The sequence below is a fragment of the Acomys russatus genome, chromosome 20 (genome assembly GCF_903995435.1).
Source record: "Acomys russatus chromosome 20, mAcoRus1.1, whole genome shotgun sequence".
Lineage (NCBI taxonomy): Eukaryota > Metazoa > Chordata > Mammalia > Rodentia > Muridae > Acomys > Acomys russatus.
Window position 1 is genome coordinate 46580624 of NC_067156.1, and position 25484 is coordinate 46606107.

The 25484-nt window shown below is 39.8% G+C and overlaps 1 pseudogene; it reads right to left on the reverse strand.

Moving 5' to 3' along the window:
- Positions 1-3808: 3808 nt before the first annotated feature.
- Positions 3809-25484, reverse strand: part of LOC127204270 (40S ribosomal protein S17-like) — a 46198-nt pseudogene continuing 24522 nt past the window's right edge.

Genomic DNA, 25484 nt, shown 5'->3' on the forward strand with positions numbered 1-25484 from the left:
CAAGCAGTAATTAGCACCAAAATACATCAGACCATCCCCCAACACCCTGTAGTAAAATCTGCAATAATTTTAACATGAGGCATGCACTAAATGAAGAATTGAATAGAAGTGTGGTTCAAACATTTAATGGTAACATAAGAACCTAGGCTTTTTTCTCTCACTAATTATTTTGCTTGGCAAGAACATTTAAACTCTGTAGGCATAAGGTTGTTGTGTAATTCAAATGTTGATTTCTGTATCCCCCATGTCTGGTTTCAAGCCTTGTTCTGAGAATCTCTTGTCTCAATGTTGTATTAACTATGCATCCCAATTGCTTCCTTGAATGCCAATAAAGCACCTTACAGCCAATCATTGTTTGTACCTGATTTAAATATAAATTTTTAACTCCAAAAAGTATTATAGTAAGCCAGAAAAAATGCCAGATTTCCTGTATAGGACTCCTGTTGGTGCTCAGCTCCCTAATTTAGTATCTTGTAGCCAATATAATAGAGACCAAAAGTACACAGTGCAGGGCTCACAGAATTGGCCCAAGACCAAAATGAGAAAGTAAAATACATCGTCCATGCAGGTAATGGGTTCAAATTCGTGGAAATCCATGTAGAGAAAAGATTTCAAAAGTAGGACCAAGAGTCAGATAGGATGCGTTCTGTAAGACATGGAGTCTTGGGGTCACACTGTTTACAACAGGCTCTGTGCACAAGCATGCTGACTCCTTTCAGAAAGATGCTGCCAAGATCCTGGTTGGTGCTTTATACACTTTAGGCCAAAGCTCTTAATCTTGAGAAGTCTACATTCTTTTGGCTTAGATCTGTAAAAAACATGTAACAAAGATGATGCACATAAAGGATCCTTAAAAGCATCAGATGCTATGATTTCCTTCATTGCCTCTATAGCACAAGTGCCCTGCACTAGAACAGGACTTACTTCTGTCAGCAGAACTCAGCTTGACGACCACTGGAGACAGCAACTGTGAAACCCGGTCCCCAGTTGGTCTTTAGCATTTTCTAAGTTTGTGTTTCATGGTGTCAAGAAATCACTTCTAACCTGTGCCCTGTCTTGAAAGTAACTTGCATCTTGGTCTTACAATATGTTCATTGCTTATAATTTGACTTTCCTGTCCCAAGGCATTAACTTTACAAGACTAACTCAGAGATATTCTAAGATGCTTTTGCAGAAATCTCTATGTAACTAATAGTAAATTATAGGTTTTTTAAACTGTGGTAGGTTAAAATGTAAAATTATACAGTTTTGAAAATCAACAGTCAATTGTCTCATACACTGCGTACATCAAAATCCATATCTATTTGTTAAGTTATATCACTTTCCTTTGCTCCTAACAGTATGCAGATGATCTGGACTAAAACAACTTTAATAAATAGCTGTGGTGGGATACCAATCAGTTTTTAAATCCAATTCCACATCTCTGTTTCTTCATTAGGTTTTTCTTACAGATATCTAACTTAAGAGAAACCGATACCTGTGATGGACAAATACACAGAGCCTTAAGGTGTGTGGCAAAATGAATTGGTGCAAAGGGAAAGAAGAAACATGTTGAAATAATAGGAATCTGGGTCAGTAAAACGCAAGTATTTTATAGTCCTATAAATTTAGAAGCAAACTACAGAAATCTATCCTGGTACTAGAGATGGTTAATTGCTCCCCAATTCCCATTCTCCCATCCTACTCATTTTTATCTGGGCAGTTTGCCACCAGCTAAAAATCTGTATTCCCTAGTCTCCCCTGCTGTGTGGCAATTCCTTTCTTCAATCCCTATAAAAAGCAATGGAGGATGAATAAACATACATATGAAAGAGTTGTTTGTAAACTTACTTCTTTATTATATTTATCTAGAGGGTAGTAAATCTTTTCAGTTAGCAGCCTCTAAAACTTGAACTTAGGAACAAAAAGTGAGAGCTGCTAGAGAAATAAGTTTGTTCCATCTAAGCATGAATTTGTGTTAATTAGCCTAAACTAAAACAGAGATATAGAAAGAGAAAAGGAGGGAGGGATGGAGGGAGGGAGGCAAGGCAGTACAGAAGGAAGGAAGGAAGGAAGGAAGGAAGGAAGGAAGGATGGAAGGAAGTAAGAATCTGGAGCTAGGTATATAACTTTAATTAAGGACTTCTGCTGTAGGGTCCCCTGTGCTCCTCTGAGACTAAAGAGAAAGAAGAAGAAGAAGAAGAAGAAGAAGAAGAAGAAGAAGAAGAAGAAGAAGAAGAAGAAGAAGAAGAGAAAAGAAAAGGAGAAGGAGGAGGAGGAGAAGGAGAAGAAGAAGAAGAAGAAGAAGAAGAAGAAGAAGAAGAAGAAGAAGAAGAAGAAGAAGAAGAAGAGAAGAAGAAGAAAAGAGGCGGAGGAGGAGATGGGTGTCAGATGAGGAAAGGGTGAAAATACAGGTTTTCAAAAATTGTCATTTTTGCCAGTTCTGATAGCAGATCATCATCTAGGTATCCAGATGCCTCAGTTCATCTTAGTTTCCCAAATCTTAGTTCAATATTTATCATGGCTCTGCCATGTAATTTCCCTAGAATCTCATAGTTTCTCCTTCCTACCCTGTAAGAGATTCTAACTGGTGATAGAACTACAGAAGTTGGTGAAGTTGGAATTTAATGTCTTAAGAGTGCTGTAAAATATTATCTTCTGGACATGACATGGATATAGTCCTTGTGAACTCAGAGCATCTGTGATTACTGCACAAAACCAAAGTAGCCAAAATTCTGCCACCAAAGGGGTAGATGACATTTAGGCCACATTCCCTGCTAAGGAGCTATTAGCTGATGGGGGCGGGAGAGAATAATTCTTTATTGAGGACACGGCCACTTATAGGATTCCTGTGCTTCATTGGGTGGCTCTATACCCATGTATGCACAGATGGGCAGCACTAGATGGATTTAGTGCTTATTAAAACAAACAACAAATGAACAAAAAGACATGCAGTTAGTTGAGAGGGAAACGTTGATGAAATATGGAGCCAGTTGAAGAGAGGAATGTATACTGTCAGGTCCAAAGGATACTCCATTGCTTCAAATTCTGGTGGTTAGATAAAAGCTAGCACCCCTCAAGAACTTGTGGAGCTGGATCCCCTCCCAAAAGGAGCCATTTCCCTTATCACTGGCAGAAGGAGCAAATGACTATCTGTGGTGCCTATTAGCATAGCAGAGCACATGCTGGCCTCCAAGCTTCCTCAGTATCACAAGTTTCTGTGACATAGTTCAGGTTTCATGGTCTATCCTGGCTTTCCTCATCTCCTCCACTATCCTAAACTTTCTTCAGCTTAGGAGCCTCTTTCCTCCCGGTGATTCGTCCTCCTTACAACCATGCTATGCAGTCCTCTTTCGTCCATGAGCTCTTTGTCTTCAACTCTCACCCTCCCAACTCTCTATCTCTCTGCTTTGTTTCTGTGCCTCTAAGGTCCAGGTCCTGTCTGTTGGCCAATTTCAGCCTCCTACTTTCTCTCTCTACTCTGGACTCTTCCAGATGCCTCTGGCTCCTCCCTCCCTCCCTCTCTCTCCCCTTTTCTCCCTCTCTCCCTCTAGTTTTTCAAGACAAGGATTCTCTGTGTTATCTTGGCTGCCCTTGACTCGATTTGTGGGTCAGGCTGGCCTCGAACTCACAGCAATCCACCTGCCTCTGCCTCCCAAGTACTGGGATGCTCTTCTCTCTCTTATATCTACAATAAAAACCTTTCCCTTAACCATACCATGAAGTGGTCATATCATCAGTTTATACGTATATGACCATATTTCATTTTATACATGTGTGAAATTCTTTTTTCTTGTTTTAAGGTTTATTGAAAATGTGAAAAACAGATTTAAATGGCTCCAAGTGGTGTTTTGAAATTCATCCCAACTGTAAGCTGAGTGACCTGCAGCTTGGAGAGCCTGCCAAAGTCCAGAAGCTTCATCATTTTCTTGGTGTAAGGATCTACCTCAATGATCTCCTGGTCCAGGGCTGAGACCTCAGGAACATAATTATCTCTCCTCTCTCTCTTCTTCCTGCAACTTGATAGAGATATCTCTTACAGGACCTCTCTGAATCTTCTTCATCAGGTGTGTGATATAGCTGGCTATCTTATTGCAGAGTTTTTTTTTTTTTAATTATATAATTTCTTTTTTCTTTTTTAAATCTTTTTTGTTAATTTATTCAGATTACATCTCAACTGTTATTCTATCACTGTATCCTCCCTCCCTCCCACTTTCACCCTATTCCTCTCCCCTAGGTCTATGACTGAGGGGGACCTCCTCCCCCACTATATGGTCATAGGCTATCAAGTCTCATCTTGGTAGCCTGCTTATTCTTTCTCTGAGTGCCACCGGGCCTCCCCACCAAAGAGAGGTTGTCAAATATGGGGCACCAGAGTTCATGTCAGAATCAGTCCCCGCTCTCCACATAACTGTGGAGGATGTCCTGTCCATTGACAGTAAGCCAATAGCCAACATCAAATTAAATGGAGAGATACTCAAGGAAATTCCTGTAAAATCAAGGACCAGGCAAGGCTGCCCACTTTCTCCATATCTCTTCAATATAGTTCTTGAAGTTCTAGCCAGAGCAATAAGACAACAAAAGGAGATCAAAGGCATCCAAATGGGAAAGGAGGAAGTCAAATTATCCCTATTTGCAGATGATATGATAGTGTACATAAGGGAACCCCCAAAATTCCACCAGAGAACTCCTACAGCTGATAAATACCTTCAGCAAAATGGCTGCATACAAAATTAACTCAAAAAAGTCAGTAGTCTTCCTATATACAAATGGCAATCATTCAGAGGAAGAAATTAGGAAAACTACACACTTCATGATAGCTACAAGCAATATAAAATATCTAGGAGTAACTCTAAGCAAGCAAGTGAGGGACTTGGCTGCAGAGTGTCTTGCTGAGGATAACGGTGATCTCCTCGCACAAGTGCCTGTTGGTGTGGAGGTCATCACCTAGACACGTGTAGAACTTCTCACTGGTGACCCGGGCTGCCTTCTTCACTGTCTAGGTACGACAGCGGCCCGTGTTGGTGGGTCTCGGTCACGTGTGAAACTCTTAAGAATAAACAAAAACACCTAAAAACATAATAAAACTTTAATGTACACATCAAATATATATTGAGGTTAAGTATGGGCCCGGCTTACATTTATGACAGTGTTTTTCTGAATTTTAAAAATGAAGTAACTGCAGTTCAGAAAAAGCAAGGTGTTTGTCACAGATCATTTTCCTTGTAATCCACAAAAAGACCAGAACCTGGTCTCTTGACTCCAAAATCAACTTTTTCTAACTTATGAAAGCGTATCACTTAAAACGCTTACCACAAAATAAATAAATATACTGCAGCTTTTTCGGTTTTCCTTTTGAGTAATGGTTTCTGTATTGGTTGGTTTGGGGTAGAGGCTGAAGTCAGTGTGGTCCACATAGTGATTTTCAGGCTAGGTAAGGATACAGAGAAAAATCATGTTCCAAAAAAAGAAAGAAGGAGAAAAGAGGAGGAGGAGGAGGAAAAGAAAGAAAGGAAGAAAATAAATTGGAGATTCAAATTCAGTGAAGTGTATTGGCTGGTTCTGTGTCAACTTGGCACAAGTGAGGGTCATCAGAGAGGAAGGAGCCTCAGTTGAGAAAAATTCCTCCATGAGATACAGCTGTGAGGCATTCTTCTCAATTAATGATCAATGAGGGAGGGCACAGCCCATTGTGGGTGGTGCCACTTCTGGGCTGGTGGTCCTGGGTTCAGTAAAAAAGCAGGCTGAGCAAGCCATGTGAAGCAAGCCGGTAAGTAGCACTCCCCCATGGCCTCTGCATCCTCTCTTGCCTCCAGGTTCCAGCCCTGCTCAAGTTGTTGTCCTGACTTCCTGCAGTGATGGACTATGATCTGGAAGTGTAAGCCAAATAAACCTTTTTGTCCCCAACTTGCTTTATTTTTTTTATCATGTTGTTTCATCACAGCAATAAAACCTTAAATAAGACCCTCTCTCAAGGCCATAAGAAAGAGTACAAGCTACAGAGGAAAACATTATACAACATGTTTTAGTTTCTGCACACATACATACATGTACACACACACTCATGTATATGTACTATTACATACCACACATACAGATTAGCATACACAAACTTTTACATTGTGTAACTTACTTTTTGTCAAAAAAAAACAAAAAACAAAAACAAAAACAAAACCTCCTAATGGGACTCTAGATGAGAGAAGCATGGAAGAATAGCAAAGTAGAAGGATCCAGAGAGTCCTAGAAATCCACAAGTAGAACATTATGATAGGTAGATTTGGGCCCAGGGTTCCTGCTCAAACTAAGGCATCAGCCAAGGACAATACAGGCGGTAAACTTTAAACCCCTACCCAGATCTAGCCAATGGACAGAACAGTCTCCACAGTTGAGTGGAGAGTGGGGTATGACTTTCACACGGACTCTGGTGCCTCACATTTGACCATGTCCCCTGGAGGGGGAGACCTGGTGGCACTCAGAGGAAGGATAGCAGGCTACCAAGAAGAGACTTGATACCCTATGAGCATATACAGGGGGAGGAAATCCCCCTCAGGAACAGTCATAGGGGAGGGGAACAAGGGGAAAATGGGAGAGAGGGAAGAATGGGAGGATACAAGGGATGGGATAAACATTGAGATGTAACAAGAATAAATTAATAAAAAATTAAAAAAAAAACAAAATCAAAAACTTGGTTCTATATACATAAAAGTAGGCAATTCTACCCAAATACGAAGTACATTAGAGGTTGGCTATGGCTGGGGAAACACAATGAAGAGTTGGAGCTGAAAGGTGTGAGACTTCTGGAGGTGACAGAATTGTTCTAAAGTTGACTTTTGTGATCATTAAATATATCCTTGAATGTACTGACAGCCACTCAACTATATACCATTGATGAACAATCTTGTGTTATACTATTGACACCTCTTTTTTGTGTTTCATGTATGAATATCATATTTTATTTACATGTGCCCCATTACCCTGTATTATCCCCCCTTTATTCTTCTCAGAACCCCTTTTTTCTATCTAGGCCCCAAGTGGGTATACAATTACAGGAAATTTTACAGACTGGAAAAAAAATCATATATTAAATCCTACTAAAAATTATAATTAAAGAATAGAAAATTTAAAAAGAGCTTGGAACAGAGGTAGGCCTGTTCCCAGAAGTCATAGCACCTTAAACAAAACCCTAGTGCCAGACATGGGATACTACTGTATGAGTTATTAGCCACAGAAGACCCAGAAGCCCTAAAAACGTACAAGTTATTAGCCGGGCAATAGTGGCTCATGCCTTTAATCCCAGCACTCAGGAGACAGAAGCAAAGTGATCTCTGAGTTCATAGTCAGTCTGGTCTGCTGAGCAAGTTCTAGGATCGTCAAGCTACACAGAGAAACACTATCTTGAAAAACCAACCAAACAAACAAACAAATAAAAGTCTACAATTATTAATCACTCTTGGTGTCCTTCCAGAATTAGAAGCTAAGACCTTATTGCTGAAGATACAGGACACAGAAAAATCAAGTAGGAATACTATGGAACCTCCCTCCCTGCTGGATAGCATCCATAGTGCCACAAGGTGTTAGGCAAACTGCTTGGAAGGAAAAGTCATCAGCAGTCCCACTCAACAGTAGAGTATGCATACTACAACACTGGCCTGACAGGCAAGATATGCCTACTGATCTGATAGTGACACAACTATTAGGGGATGCCACGCACTTTATGATTAGAGTTGAAGTCGGCTCCACAGGAAAGAATACATACCTGATACTAGAAATGTAACCAAAAGCCTATGCATGTGGAAGGCTTGCTCAAAGGGAGAACGACATTGTTTTCTCCTAAGTGGGCATGTTATTTTATCTACTATCTAATTATAAATCTCATTTAGGTTACTTCCATTTTAATTTATTATAGATGTCACTGAATGTGCAAAGGAACATATATTATCGATTCAGTTATTAGAGATTCATTAGGCTTGATTACAGAATTACAATTACTGAGCCATATAATGTATGAGTAATTTTAGACATTTTGTTTGACTTCTCAAATTTATCCCCATGAGTCTTATAATTACTCTCACCAACTTTACATTGGAATAATAGCCTTGCTTCCACTTTGCCTGAGTTAGCTTCACTTTATTTTGAAGAAGGACTTGCTTAAAATGTTTTTAAAAGTTTCTTAGTTTTCCCTAAATTTATATTTATTTCACTACTTTATAAAGTTATTAGTAGATATAAAATACCCAAACTCCGCTGTCTAATTTCTAACCTCCCTGAAGATTTGGGGGGCATAACTGAGCAAAGCCAGCTCTTGAAAATCAACCTCTTCTTCCCTTCCCTACTCTTACACTGTAGGAGACACCACCTTTGTGAATGCCATCTTATGTACTAGATGCAGCCCAAAGGCAGGCTGAGTAAGCCACGAAGAGCAAGCCAGTAAGCAGCACTTCCTTTTGGTCTCTGCTTCATTATCTGCCTCTGGGTTCCTGCCTTGGCTTCCTTCAAGAATGGATTTTAAGCTGTAAGGTGAAATAAACCCTTTCCTCCCCAAACTGATTTTGGTCATGGAATCTATCACTGCAACAGAAGCCAATTAGGACATTCTGGATGTGTATATGAGTCTGGCTTTCCTCATATGTGTTTAATAATTTCTGTACCCCTACAATCTTAATTCAGCCCAATAGATTTATGGAATTCCACCCTTTCTATTCCCAGGAATAAGTCATTTATCAGTCAGTGCTTTGTCGGGGGGCACCATACAGATGATGCTTGTCACATACTCACCCAGGGGCAGAGATGGTCTTCATCCTCAAAATGTATTCAAACACTCCTTGTTAAGTGGAGCCTCTCAAGGCAAGAGGCATTCTAAAAAAATAAAGTTTTACACAATATAGAGTAACTTGGGGCCACTGTGCAGTCTGACTTCAACAGATTCCCTAACTATTAAAAATAGACATTTGTTTACAACTCCTCAAGAAATGATAATTCAACATCCCAAACAAATATTCACCCACATTTTGGTCTTATACTTTTAGTTTAATTTTTCTTTTATTGTTAATGGCCCTGAAATTAGAAACTGTCACAATTTTTGGTTCATTGCTGCTGAGGTCAGCTTGTAGCCCGTAGCCCAGGTTCTCCTAAGGAAACCACCTCAGTTCTACATTCACTGGCTAGCAGCACAGCCTCAGGTCAACTCTCACACTGCACAGCGTAGAGTCCTTGGTGACTTTAGGGCTCACCAGCCATAGGATAGCTTCCTATTGCTGAGTGGTGTCCTGTATTCCCCAAATGCTATTCCATAGGCATCCACAGAGAAATGAATAATGTGGAACAGTGGCCATCCCATGCCTCCAGGAAGCCCTAAATAAGCAGGACATCTTGTCCCCACCATTGGCAATGACACTGCTCCTCTGGTCTATTGAATTGGAGCCAGATGTCTGCCCAGCCAAGAGGCTACATGTTTTCCTAGACAACATGTAGGAAAAGAACATAGCAGCTTAAAAAATCCTTCATTAGCCATGTGCCAATCACTGGGAGGGCTGGTTTAAATGCATTGCCAGGCCCTATGGTGAGCTTTCATTTAGAAAGTCCAAAATGACGAGTCATGTGAAATAAGTCCAAGTATATAGATGATACTGGTTTGAGAACCATGACTGAGAACTAAGACAGGACCCTTTCCCCTCCTGCTTGCTGCCTGGGCTTTTCCGGGCTCTGGATGACTACATCCCACCTGCTCTACAAATTAGGCCTCCATCCTTGTCTCTCTGGGTGCTTATGCTTCACCAGCTCCTTCAATCCTGAGTCCCTTTTGCTTCTATAATGTCTCCCAGGATTGCTTTGGGGGCATGGAGAATGAAGCTTCTATAATTTCATTGTCTTGGCAAGACTTCCTTTTAAATTATCCTGTCTCCTTAGTATAATATTTTCTATAATTTGGTAAGATTTCTATTGGATTAAAATAGAATAATATAGAAAATACTTAGCAAAAAAGGGCTAGTCTTGATCAATGGAGAACAATCTTAAGTTGTTTAAACTATTATTGTACTACACTTTGACTTTCTTAAAGTGAGTTCCTTCTTGATACCTATAAAATAAACACTATTTCTGTGTCAAAGGATATAGTAAAGACTGTGAAAATAAACAGAAAACGCCAAAACAGTTAACTTGGGAGCCTGGGAGTAACACTGTAGTCTTACCAATTGTAGACCAAGAATCTTCAAATAATTCAATGCCTCCCTGTATGCTGAAAATAAACATCTTAAGAATTTTGATTTTGTAGCACTAAAGGGCTTTCAGCCTATTGTGATTTATGCAAATAGTTTGTACAATAACTCAATTTAATATGAAATAATAGTTTATGGCCATTGACTTAGAGGGAAAATTAATACTGTCTTAATGAAGAAAAACAAAGAATAAAAGAATATATATGCAGGACCCTACAGGGAGATTGGGGTCTTGGTAAAGGTAAACTAGCCTTCATTATCCAAATCACAAATGAAAACTGACAGCAAGACTCTACTGTTGAAAAAAAGAAAAAAACAACTCATTAAACACGAAGAAGTCGAGCTGGTGCCTTTATAGAGCTTCCACTCATATGGACTATAACCTTTGGTGCAGGACAGAGCTCTGCACACTACCAAAGGAGAAATGTGGACACCAACCCAGCTACAAAGTCTTTGATCTAAATGGGATCCTTCCTGTAGATATGCCAATGCAATGGTGCTACAAAGCTTGGGATAGCAACCAGTCTATTTCTGATTTAACTTAAGGTCCATACCTAACACTTCTTGGGTTACCAAAAACCTGAGACTAGATAGCCTGAGGACCTAGGGTAAAACCAAATACTACTGTTGTACTAAAACAACAGCAATAAAAATGGCTCCTAATGATATTCTACTATACTTATAGATCAGTGCCTTGCTCAGCTATCATCAGAGAAGCTTCTTCCCGCAGGAGATAGGAACAAATGCAGACCCACAGTCCTAAATGAGATGTCTCCACCAAATCACTCCCCTCAGAACTTGGGGAACCCTATAGAAGAGAAGGTGAAAAGAATGTAAGAGCCAGAAGGCACTATAAATCAATATTATTAATCCACATATGAGCTCACAGAGACTGAGGCAGCATGCACAGGGCCCACATAGATCTGCACCAGATAGGATCCTATAGCTGAAAGGAGAAATTTAACACATGCCCCCATCCCTAACCCAGAAGCTCTCTCCAACTGATAACCTCTTGCAAATGAAAACTTAGTTTTCTCCAAGAAAGTCTCACTGGGGAAAAAAAAACTAATCTTACAGGTAGACCACAAGTCCAGCAGTAGATGACCAAGAGAAAATGAACTCAGCAGCATCTTTAAATTTTCCTTATCTCATAATGAGTTAAGTCTCTTTCTTTTTTTTTTTTTTTTTTTTTTTTTAATTCTATTGATTTTTTTTCTTTCTTATTTTTTAACCTTATAGCTTGTTTGGTGTGTGTGTATGTGTGTGTGTGTGTGTGTGTGTGTGTGTATCTTCATGTATGTTTGTATCATACTTTCCAATATTTAGTTTTTGTTTTGTCTTATATTTTATTATTATCCCTTAGAAGCATATTTGTTTTCAAATGGGAAACAGAAAGTGGTGAGGATAGATGAGGGTGGAAATGTAGAGAATTGGAAGGAGCAGAGGAAGGAGAAGCTCCAATATTAATAAAGCAAAAAGCAAAATAAAACATTTAAATATAAAAGGTGTATATTTGACTGTGGTATCTGTATTTATTTTGTTTGTTTTCAGGTGGGGTTCTGTTATTGTACAAAACATATATGCAGAGGGATGAAGAGGAAACTTCAAAATTGTTTTTAAGCAACAAAATTAATTAAGCTTAATCATTATAAATATCCTGTGTCATATAATTTTCTCACAGGATCCTCTCTTCTACTTACTGCACATACTTTTATAAGCCTAGCATATGAAATCTGAAATCAGGAAAAAAAAAAGGGTTTAATTTAGAAAGAGATGAGGATACCTTCACAAGTCTTGGGAGACAGCTGTCAAAAGCTACACAAACCAAGAAGCTGATGGGTGGCACCTCATCGCCTCCAAAGGAAACTGAAGGTTTGTTGCAGATAGCCCTTTTCTCTAGGGGAAAAAAAAAAAAAAAGACTGTTTGAGGTAAGTCCCAAATTACAATAACTTTAACTATTCCAAAATCTCCTGAGAGTAGACAGTTAATAGTAGAAAATTATTGGGCATCAGTGAGAACGAGTGGGCTTAGTGATTCAATTGCATTTTGATTGTGAAAGAATCTCACAGTAGCTGGAATCTACAAAACAATGAGTGAGTCAGTATGAAGTCCTATTTCCGGGAGTGGTAGCACTCCAGACTCCTGAGGAGCACATTGTTAAACTGATCATTTGCTCACTGTGTCAATGATTTCAGCTCACCTGGGAAGCTAAATTACAAATTCCTTCAGGCAAATTTAGTTAAAAAAAAAAAAAAAAAAAAAAAATTGAATCCGCCTCCTGTGGTCTCCACTGTGGTGAAAATTTCCTTAGTACCTACTATGATTGTTTGTCAAAATATTTTATTGATAGAAAACTCCTAGCCAGAAAACCTACTGGAGGCGCGGCACCTCCACAGTGAGCATTTCTCCTGTTGGTTTGGGGAGGAACATGAAAGGTTTTGGAACTTTGGACTAGTCAAGTGGTTCAACACTAGCACTTAATGTGACTTCCCAGTAGAAACATGAAGGACAGTAGTCATGAGAGCATTGTGAACTATAGAGGCCAAGCTCAAGAGGTGCCAGAGGGGAGCGATTTTAGCCAATGGGCTAGAGATCACTCTTGTGGTCATTTGGTAAAGAAGGTAGCTGACACTGTAATGTCCAAGTCATGAAGCTTCACAGACTACCAGAGACCAGTCAGATGCAATGTACATAGGGGTCTTTTTTATTGATCTTGCTCCAGAGCAAAGACTGCCCAGAGGCTGAGGAAGGTGGGAAGCTTTGATTCCTAAACAAAAAAACAAACAAACAAAAAGAATACACGGTTTTTAAAGGCAGAAACCACAAGCAGGACTTTCCCAGCCTTGGCACCACATAATTGGGTAAGGGGCTTAGGGGAAGTTGACCTCAATTGATAAGGTACAGAGCAGAGGAGCTTTGAGTCATGCTGCAGAGGGACTCTTATCTAGACATTTTATCTGCCGTAGCTGTTACACTGTGGGTCTCCCACACAATTGGGTAAGGGGAAGCTGGCCCTAATCTGATAAGGTGAGCTTTTGTTTAGATTTCAGGAAAAGTCAGCCTTTCTTCTAGCTCCCAGGGAAGTTGACTTCAAACTGATTGAGCATAGGGCCTGGAGGGAGCTTCTGTTCAGGAAAGCTAGCCCTTGTCCAGTTCCCACAACACTTTCCGTTCTTCTGCTAAGGATTTTCCTGAGGCTAAACTAAAAAGCTATGAACTAATTTATTTGGCACAGGAGATTTCAAGAAAGCCTAATACTGACTCTGTATCATGGTGATTAGTAATCTCACTTATGTTGGTCTACAATGGAAAAATGAAAACCCACATAGGACAAAAAAGAAATATAAAGTCTATAGTGTGAGGAGAAAAACAGTGCCAAAAAACTTAATGGTGAACCTATGACATGAAGAAAGATAAGAAGACTAAAGAAAGGCATGTTCTCAAATGGAATAAAGTGGGAGTGCCCTCATGCAAAGATCTCATGCAGCTAACCTTCTGCTCCTAAAAAGCAACAACAAAGGAAGCTTTTAAATGTAACTTTTATTTCCCCAATAAGATAAGATTGCCATCTCTGAGGCTTACAGCCTCTTCCATCTCTACACCATACAATCTTATCTAGGCCTAGAACATTTTCATCCTCTGAGACTCACTGCTGAAAAAGTTCACCCTTTCTAGTTCTTTGTGAACTCTAGTTGGCTGTTTCAACTCAGCTGTTCTGGCTCAGACTCCTTTCCCAGATGATTGACTCAATCTGGCTTCTCTTGGATTCTGACTGAATTGCTGTGCTTGGCCTCATACTAATTTGAGCAATATGTTCTAATCTTCTGGCTCCTCTTCATTCTCCTCTGCCTCATTCTGTCTTTACCTGTGACTAGCTTGTTTCTCTCTCTCTCTCTCTCTCTCTCTCTCTCTCTCTCTCTCTCTCTCTCTCTCTCTCTTTCCTCTCTCTCTCTCTCTCTCTCTCTCTCTCTCTCTCTGTCTCTCTCTCTCTTTTCTCTCTCTCCTCTCTCTTCTCTCTCTTTCTCTCCAACCTGTCTCTGTATAGCTGTCCTAGTAAAACTGCCTCCTCTCTCTCTCCCCCTGTGTTGCTCTCTCTTTAGTTGGCTCCCTTTCCCCTCTCTTCTTGTAAGAGTTGGGCATATCCTATTCTGTCAAATTGTTCTCTGATTCGTCAGTTCGTCTGATGCTCAATTAGACATCACTTTCAAACATGGCTGCTTGCTTCTGCAAATTTTACATTCATTGGTTGGGATTAAAGGTGTGTACTGAGGGTCTGTCTATTCCAGGCAGAGGGATTAAAGGTGTGTAGCATATCTACATTCCAACCAGATCACACAAACCAAGAAAGTCCATGAATGTGATCATGTTGCTGCACTAAATTTCCTCCACAGAAGCTTCTGTAAATGTGATTCAAGGGAGCCAGGCTCCATCCCAAATAACCAGAAAACTTGGCAGTGTTGCACAGCCCACATGGTTACAGCTTTAGAGCTATGATGTACAGAGTAGGAAAGAGGTAGTGGAATCTTTGTATTTTCTAGGTAAATAAAAGTTAAGATCCACTGAGGCCAAGAAAGTGGCAGGGAGACCTTACATGGAGACCCCGAGAGGCCATTCCGTGAAGTTGTGAAAGTGAAGTTTGCATTTTGTTGGAGACTTCAAGATTTTATAGATGCCAGAACTATGTGACACGTTCAAAGTGAGCTTCACACAAAGAATGGATCCAACCCAAGGGAGAGAAGTGTCTTGCAGGCACCAATGCTTGAAGAGAAGAACCCATCTAAGCGCTCTGATAACAAACATGGAGCTACAGGATTTGGAGTTGTACTGTTGAGTTTCAGTCTTGCCTTGGTCTAGTGTTTCCTCACGATGCTCCATTTTCTTTCTTTTGGAATAGTAATGTATTCTGTGTCATTGTACATTGGAAGTGTGTCATTTGTTCTATTATTTTATAAGAGATTACAACTAAAAAATGTCCCCTCCATTCCAGAAGAGACCTTACAGTGTGTGCTTTTAAACTTCCTTGCAACTCTGAAGGGGACTTTTGAAGTTGGATTATTACATTTTGCATTTAGATATAGGGTCCAGGAATTGGAATGTTCTTTTTAAAGTAATAATGGCCCCTGTGGGCCCATATACTTGAGTACTTGGAACTGTTTGGAAAGTACTGGCAGGTGTGGTCTTGTTGGAGGAGGTGTGTCACTAGGGATGGGCTTAGAGTTCAAAAGACTAGAGCCATTTAACACACATTCTCTCTCTGTCTCTCTCTCTCTCTCTGTCTCTCGGTCTCTGTCTCTCTCTGTCTCTCTGTCTCCTCTCTCTCTCTCTCTCTCTCTCTCTCTCTCTCTCTCTCTCTCTCTCTCTCTCTCTCTCTCTCTCTCTCTCTCTCTCTCATTGTAATTAAGATACAAGATCTCAGCTTTTCCTGCCACCCTGTTTTGGCTCCACCACCATGGATTCAACCTTCTGAAACTATTAGCTCAAATTAAAACAATGTCTTCGTAGTGGTGTCTTATTACAGCATTAGAAAAACAACTGATGCAGCCCTACATATTTGTTATAAGGCTTAAGTATATAGCTATGCACAGAATGACTTGCCAGTACCATGAGCATACATGCCTTATCAATCAGTCACAGGGTAACTGCTGGTTTCTCTGTGCAATAGTTTCTGCTCGGAGATGACTTTTTTTCCTGTGGGAAACAAAGACACTGACTTGCTCATGTTCACCTTTGGCTCTTAGTATATCTATACATCCTTCCGGAGCTTTTTAGAAGCATGTAAAACTGTCCATTTCAGTTTACAAGATTGTGAGACTAAAAGCTTTTTTCTTTATTGCTTTAGATATTTATTTCCATCATATTCACAATCGAACAAGCCAGAGTACATTTCACCCATTGGCTGTAACCTGAAAGTACTTTGCATTGTAAAAAATAAATATTATTCAGCACACTTTTAGCAAATCTGTCTCTTTATTTTAGGTTTCTAAGATTCTTCATATGCTGTCTGGCTTTTAAAAATAAGTTTTGTGGAGGTATGAGAAAAAAACATTTCTATAAAAAAATACAGTGCTTTATATTTTATAACGAAGATAAAATAGTGTAATTTTGCTAGAAAGAAAGTAAGAATGAAGACTGTGATTAAGACTCTGCCTAGCAGGTTTTAGTTAAAAAGAAGAGATTGGAAAGAATATTATAGGTACAGGAAATGGAACATATCGAAAGACTAAGTTAAAGCAGTATCAACTAAAGGTAGGTAAATGATTCAAAACAATATGAGTGTGGGCAACTGAAAGTTGAGTAGAGGTTGAAATTTCATGGCAGTTCACATTTATGAAAAAAAATGTGTTTCTTATTTGAGTAGTAATTCAAAGATATCAAAACCATTAAAGAATGATATAACACGGTTTTCATACAAAAATATTCTTTCTCATAGTCTTTATTTTAGCTATATAATATTTGCATAAACTATATTTTCCCAATTCACTAAGATTTATGTCATTCATGCACCATAAACCATTGCTTCTAAAATGATGTTTAAGGTAAGCAGTACATTGAAATGCGGAGTTGTGTTCTGTTTTTCGGTATATTTTCCATCCCTCTCCAAAAAAGGTAGTCTCACCACTATCCATTCCTCTACAGAAGTTATCTAAACAGCACAGTAAGAAAATATACTTAGGCTTATAGGTCTAATGCATAAAATACTGTCACTCCAGATGTCATATTCATTAAGAGAAAATTTCTAGGCAAGAAATATACGTATAAATTCTTGTTGGCCAGCAACACAAATTTAAATGAGAAGAACAATGCGAGGTCCTGCCTCAAAACCCTGAAGTGGATGGGTCGAACCAGTGACACTAGAACACAGGTGCATACCTGCGTGTGGTTGCGTAGCAGTTTCCTCCAAAGTTAAATTTTTCCATCACAAAGGAAAGTTCTTTAAGATACAGGATGTTTCCATGGAAAACATCAACAATATTTTAAGGGGAGGTAAATCATCCAACCTAGAAGGAAGCTCATCGAGGTAGGAAACTCATACAAGCTTCAGGAAGTCTCCTGAAGTCTCCACTCCTCCCCTCCTCCTTGATGGCACATGAGCAGTAAAGACAGCTAGAAGACACTCCAGGACCAGCTGAGCTGCTAGGAAGAGGCTCTGACCAAGAATCCTGGAAAAAGCAAACAGAGGATGAGCAGCCAGACAGAAGCAGAGTGTCGCTGAACTGATTGGAAGAAACAAAATCGTGCCGGGCTGCCTATGTTACAACATGGTCCGGTGCTTTGTATTTGCGCGTTAATTATTCTCCTCCCCTGAGGTCAGCTCAGTCAGAATAATGTTTGTGAACCTTGCCTCCAAATAATCCCTAACTGGCTAAATAAAGTAGCCTACACACATGGGTAGGCAGAAGTGAGGAGCTAAGGTTCTCAAGATTGGAGGATCATGAAAGGGGAGGAGGAGAAGGGAGGAAGAGAGACAAGAGAAGAGAAAAAGAAGTGGAGTATCACCATGGGTTAGCTTAAAGAAGAACCACTACATGGCTGGGAGTTTACTCTGAGGATTGATAACGGAAACAGCTCAAATGAAAAACATGTGCAAGTATTCATGAGACACTGGATGGGAAGTAGGCCAGCTAGGAATTATTAAAGCAATTGGCATAGGATGTGGGGCTAGGAGGTAAAAGATAGCTTAAGGGGTTAGTTTTGCCCAGTTCAGTGTATAGTTTTATTAAAATTCTAACAGGTATCTGTGTCTTTTTTAATATGGTAACAGGTTAAATAGTAATTGCCATAATAATTATACGGATTACTAGTAAATATTAATAACCAATTTTTTTATAACAACCTGGAAGAGGCTCAGGCCACTTGAACCACCTGGAAAGGACACCCTTCGGCTTGTTGAGGTGTGTGTATGCTGTGCCATGTGCTCCAGGTTTCCAGCTTTCATGAAACCTTTTCCAGGCATGCTTGGTGGCCTTTTGGTGAGGTGGCTGCTTTGAGTCATTCCTGCTCGTTAAATAACTTTATATAAGTTTATAATTTGAACCAATAAAACTCAGTGGTACAGCAAGTTGGATTTTGTTGGTATCAGTACTTTGGTATGTCACTGGTTACCTGTCTAGAGTAAATAGACATTTGCTCATATCTACATGGTATAGTGTTACATGATACCTGCACACACTTGCTCATGTACGTACACACATGCACACAGGCACACACATTTACATGTTCATACATGCATATACCCATATACACATACACACTTATACACAAATTGAAGCAAAGAGGAAAATTAATTTTAAATAACTTCTTACTAGCTAGCTTCCACATGGATATAGCTGCTGCCTTCTTATTACTTTGAGTTTCTGTTTTAAGGCTATGGGGAAAAGTGGACCATGCGTAATTTTACTTTCTACAAGATGGAGAATTGAAGATGCTCTAACTGAAGATGGGTCTCCAAACGTCTGAAGCCTTAGTAGAAGGATGAACTAGACACAAAAGCACATTGCTGAGCACCTCTGCCTTCTTGATTGACAGACAGAACAAAAAGAAATGTCCTTTGACAACGTGAGCCATACAGCTGATCCTTGGACAGGTTTAGAAGTGAAGTGCTGAAAGGGATACAGTAATGAAGTGTCATTAATCGCTATTTTTAAACATCCATTATCTTGATAAAATTAAAAGGGCTTGTGTCAAAATTATAAAGCAGACTAGAATATTGAAAACAAATGATTCTTTTACTGAAACTGGAGCAGATTAAATTTGGCACTGGTTAAAGACTGCTTATATTTTGAGGTAGGTAAGACAAAAGGACTTATCTAAGAAACATACATTTTCAGAGGCACCTAAAGCTATTCAGTGAATAGCTGCACAGCAGCACAGATTGCATTTATTACTCAAGGGTCTGTTAGGATGAGGGCTCTCTTAAGGGGGAGACACTTAGCTCAGAAAATAAGAATGTTGATCCATGGTTGCTCTGTGGGATGCTCGGCTGCTAACACCATGCACCAACCTCTTTCTCCCGCATCAAACACATCCACATCCGAATTAAGAGCATCCTCTGAGTACACCCACTGAAAATGGCAATGATGTGTGCTCAGGAAGTTTAGTGTGGAGGAAGGAAGAACTTAAAACGTGTTTGTGCATAACAGGAAAATGATGCAACAGATTATGGTGTGGCCAAGGAGTGGGGAAAAACAGGAAGTAGAGCAATTCTCTTTTACAGACAGAAACATTGGTTACTCCTTAGCAGGATGAAAGAACATCATGAACTATTAACATATCAGTTCGATAAGAGTGAAATATTAGTACACTAGTCAGGAGAACAGCACGGGGGAACACAAAAGTAAGAAAGGACTCCATGTCTGTGTAGTGATAGACTGTGTTCTCAGGTAAAGAGATCACCAAAGTCCCCACAGTGAGACCAGCCATTTCCACAGTGGCAGTGGGTACCTCCTTCCAAATTCTCTACAGCAGATTAAGAGTAACCACAGCTGGTTCACACAATGGTGAAGCCTGAAGATACATAAGCCTGCAAAAGCCGCATTACCTGTTCATCCAGAAAAATTAAAAAGTGTTGCCTGATATCTTAATACAATGAAATTTCTAAATTCACTCCTTGGTGCCATGAACCATAGTAGAGAGGACAGATGTAACGTCATTTTTACTGTGGAAGGCTGGTCCTTATGGATGAATAGAACACCGTGTTTTATATCCTGAGCCTGTGAAGCCACAAACTTGAAAATATGACGCTATTTTTTATGTACACGCAGTTAAGTTAAGAAGCTGCAATATGTATCCATCCCCTCATTAAAGCCACGTTTTTGATCATTTACTCTGTGCTATCAGCCAAGTACCAAAGACAGCAATGAAGAAGACAGGGCAGGCACTCACAGCCACTCATGCTCTACAAAAATCTCCCAGACTAAAGTAACCTGGTGTCATTGGCTGAAGTAATTAAAATATCATGATCTGACTGTCATCGCAGTGCCACACATCAAGATGCACTGGGGTGAGTTCTTAGTATCCAGGGAGCAAGAATATGCACTCAGGGTTAGGAAACAATAACACAGACCAGTGCCTCTCAAGCCAGCTACAGTGCCATTCCAGGATTTTTTATGGGATTTTTTTCTATTCTTTTTTATTTTAGTGTATTGAATAATGTGCTATTATATACTTATGTATGTGTTCATGTGTGTGCAGGTATGCTGTGTGTGCAGAGGACAGAGCTTAATGTTGGGTATCTCTCTCATTTACTCTTTTTTTTTTTTATGATTAGGGTGTCTCCCACTCTGCCAGAGCCTGCTAATATGTCTATCCTGACTGGCCAGGGAGCCTCACAGTTCCTCCTGTGTTCTCTTCCCTAGGCACTGGGATTATAGGCATGTGCTGCCATGTCTAACTTTCCATGGACACTGGGATTCAAACTTTATGCTTGGTGTACTCATTTTACCCACTGGGCCATCTTTGCAACATTCTATGTTCTGCTTATGTCCAATCTAGGATGGAACAATACTCAAAAAATAAAAATTAAGAAGCATAAATGTGTGCTGAAGAAACATCCAGCAGTAAAGAGCACTCAGAGGGCCAGAGTTTGGTTCCTAGGCACACATCGCAGGTGGCTCACAACTGCCTCTAAAGACAGCTCCCAGGGATCTGACACATTCGGCATACATTCAAACAACACACATACACACACACACACACACACACACACACACACACCACACAGACACAAAAACACATACATATACATAGACACACATCACACACATATATATACACATGCATGCATGCACACACCTGTACATATACATATATACATACAGATATACACACACCACACCACACACACATACCACACCCAGACACACACATGCACGCACACATAGACACAACACAGAACAGATACACAGGCACGGTCACACACATTCACACACCCACACATACATCCACACACATCCCCACATACATACACAAACAGAGGCCAGAGGACAAAGAGATAAGACAGACACACACTTCTAATTTTCATAACTAAACAAATAAATGAAGGAGTTAAATACCGGCCAGATTATCTCACTGATGTGCAATTGCTGTAAACAATTGCCATCATGCCTCCGGTCCATTCCTTCTCACAGACAGATGTCAGTTCGCACACAGAGCCCAAACACTGAATGGCATGTATCTGAAGAATAAGTGGCTCTGGAATTCAAAATTAACTTACGGTAATTCTATTATTTGTTACCCAGGAGACAGCATAATATGGGAGGGGGAGGAAAGAGAAAATTTCTTTTAGGAAAAATTCATTGACAAGACCCTGCTCTAGCTCTCAAAGTAGCTACCAGCCAATATGCAACAAACACTTGTGCATTGTTTTAATTTCTGAAGTAGAGAAACTACAGACTTACTTTGGAGAGACTGGCCACCTAAATCAACCAAAGAACTGAACGCAGCTGCTGTTGGTCCAGGACCATATAGCTACATGCCACAATACAAAAGTATGTATAGATACATAGATGTATATATACACAAATGTACATATGAAGACAAATCATATTTTATAAAGGCTTGTATATTTTTGCACTTGTATGGGAGGCATTCCTCTTTTCTAGCATATTGTATATGGAACTAATTATTATTGCTTTTGCTCTCTTCCATAGATTTTTGTGTAGTTAGGAAAGAGTAGGACACAGGAAACGTCAGAGCTGATATACATTAAACATTCGTTTGCGTATTCATGAATTGTTAGCTTATTGACATATGTCTTTTCTAAAGAGTTGTTCAATCTCAAAACCACTTTGTTCAGTTACAAAACCATCACTAAGTGAAAATATAACAAATCTTCTTAGTTACAATGTATTTCATTAGTTAACCCAGGACACAGTTTGAATATTCATTCTTCCAATAAGATCTTATGAAAAGCAAGTCAAGGGAAGAAGCAAGTTATGAAAAGAGCTACTGCAAGGCTAGGAAGGATGCTCACTTCACTCTTCTCTCTCTCTCTCTCTCTCTCTCTCTCTCTCTCTCTCTCTCTCTCTCTCTCTCTCTATCTCTCTCTCTCTCTCCCTCTGTCCCTCTCTCCCTCTCCCCCCCTCTCTTCCTCTCTCCCTCTCTCTCAGTGACAGTCTCATGAGCAGACCTACTCATTCTAAAAGCAGGCAGTGGTCCTGATGCTGCAGAGCTACCTTCCTGCAGTCCACTTTAACACCCGAATGCATCTTCCTGAGGGTCTCAACCCTAACAGAAGTGGGCAAGGTGGGATGCCTGTAATCTCAGTACTGATGTGCCTGAAGCAGAGGGTTACTAAGAGGTCCAGGCTATTCTGCACTACACAGTAAAGTTCAGACTAGCCTGGAGTACAGCACGAGACCCTGTCTCAAAAAGAAAACCAAAACCCAAAAGTGAAACAAATAAAAAGCAAACATAAACCCAACTGAAAATAAAACAAAGCCTTCTGTTAATTAAATTCAAATCCGATAAGTAATTTTTTTTCAAGAAGAAAAACTTTGGTTAAGAGAAACAAGTTTGATTCTTTTAGAATAAAGTATTTTTCTGTATTTTTTCTGCTTTAGGTGTCTGAAAGAAACCTCTTCCTTTTAAATAGGGAATTATTTGTATTTGAATTTCCAATTCTACAATATAGAGCACAGATTAAATGGTTTCCTGTTATAAGGCAAATGTTTATGGCTATAATCTCCCCCAGCTACCTGTCGATACTTACAAAACACACCGAAACAAGTTTTAAAATGCTCAGTACATCTTAGACGTTATTGTGAGGAGTGTACAGTTCGCATTGGAATGAAAGTGGCTCAGACAAGTATATTCCCCACATTGTACAGGCCTGGGCTGTGCAGCGATGCAGTCATCACTGAGGTAGGAGCAGAAGTGAGACACAGAGGTGTGACAGAGAGGGTGCCACTGCTGACCTCAAAGTGCTTGGTGTAATTTCTCACCTGCCTATGTCTTCTCTTTGAGATAAATAGTGGTAAGGTGATTTCTATTTGAAAGACTATTTAAAAATGCAAACAGCTACTTTTAGTGAATTTACAGCTCAGATAAATGGCCATACATGGAGTTTTCATTTTGAATCAGTGATTTGTTTTTTGTCTTTGGATTTTTTTTATTGTAGCTTCTAGATACCAGACAAACTACCTGAATTTCAATATATTCAAGTTAAGGAAGACCCTTTCTTTCATTATGTTCTCTGGTCCACTCTAGTACTGCTCCATCACTTTAAGAAGACCAGATTTTCATTTTTTCTCTTACCATTTTAAGAATCTCATGGGTGATGACCCAGTTAAGAAAGAAATAAAAGACTCACTTGACACCTAATGGAGGAACTGGGTGTAAATCACATTAGCCCAGCCATTATTGATACATTTGCACATTAAATAAAGCAGAGGGCTGAGAAACTCCGATTAAACCATAAAAGGGATTTTCATAAAGTCATCTGTAAGACATTTTTACTGTGTCACTTAGCATGCCTTAAGCAATAAGTCCATTTTACTAAACCTTGCATAAATCGCACAAATTGCCTACTGAAAGATCAAGGTGGACTAGACATCAACTACAAAGAGAAGCCATGAAATAATCTCCCAAAAGTGAGTGCATGGAAGATTTATATCTAAAAATCATTTTAAAAATTAAACCAAATATGTTATACTTCATTTTATAAAATAATCAGAAAATTTTAAAAAGTATTCTGCAAAATCTCAATAATTCACCCTACAAATCACACGTCTAGTTTGCAAATCAAGTGCCAGAGGAAGAGCCACCTAAATGCAGCTGCACTGGAAATTGTTATCATTTGGTTCGAGCAGGAGCAGGGCAAGGCTAACACGGCAGGTAGCACGAGGCACGTGGCTGAGAAGTACCTAGGCTAGTATAGACAGGTTACAATAAATTTCTCATCACATAGCCTCTATACAAATGAGGAGCATATGTCTTCTGAGGCTGTTTGGGGTTACTTTCTCCTGCAATGTGTATATGTGATTATCTATTTGTAATTCAAGGTACCTAAGGTTGGATAATATGTAAAGGAAAGAGACCCCCTTAGGATCACAGCCACTGCAGCTGGAAGTCCCAGGTGAAGGCCCCATGCTGCTTCCTGACATGGCAGTCAGAGAGCAAGTGGCAGGGTGCAGAAGAGACAAGCTATGAGCGGCAGCCTGCTTCCTCTCCAGCTGTGCAGTCACTATCTCACTCAGGGAGAATTAGAACTGTGCACAGTGGCTCAAGCACTAATACAGCCACACAAGAAAGGCATTGACTGGGCTGGCAAATGGCTCAGTGGGTAGGGCACTTGCCCCACAAACTTGACAACCTGAGTCTGATCCATGGAACCTGATGTGGAAGAAGAGACCAGACTCAAGAAATCTGTGTTCCGAACCCTATGCGGGTGCTGTGGTTCTGTAGTACACGATCACATATGCACACATACACGAGGGAAAAATCTTAAATAATCAAGATTAATTAAGACATTAAAAAAATTAAGACATTTACAAAAAGAATGGCAATGACACACCCATGAGTATCCTGACACAGGAAATAAAACACCTCCTACTGGGCTCCACTGCCACCCACCCCCCCAAGCAATGCTGCTTTGAGGACTCAGGGTCTCAGCGTGTGAAGTTTAGAAAGACAAGCAATTGACAAAATTCTACAGACGACAAGCAGCAGAGATCTCAGCACAGGCCTCGCTGAAGCACAGGTTACATAACAGTGTGACTTCTCCCACAGGGTAATCAGGTGGCATCTTACTCTTGGCACAAGGAGCCTCATAAATGACTTTAAATGGACATAAGGCTTAGTCAATTTCTTGTTTCATTTTCTTTCTTTCTTTTTTGAACTAAAGTAAATGACCATAGATAGTGCTGTAATTACTATAAACCATTAGAAAAGAATGACTCACAGTAACTCATGAGTGTTTCATAAAAGCTATAAGATTAGAAAATTACAATAAACCACTCCAAATAATGCCTTAATCATATGAGTGTGTGTGTGTGTGTGTGCAATGCCATGTGTTCGTATACACAGGTATATATATGCATAGATATCCAACTCATTAAATGTTGGATCTCTACAGAAAAATAGCTTCTATGACTATAAATAAAAGCAAGTATTATGGTCTGACCGTAAATGACCCCCTCAAAGTTTGTGTGCGGCAGGCTTGATCCCAAGCTAGTAACTAGATTCTTAAGCTCACTATTCTCGAGTATGGAAAATGGGCCCCTAGTGGCATGACTGGGCATGGCTCTGAGCAGCGGCCATCTTGTTCTTGGTCTCTGGTTCCCCTGCCTCCT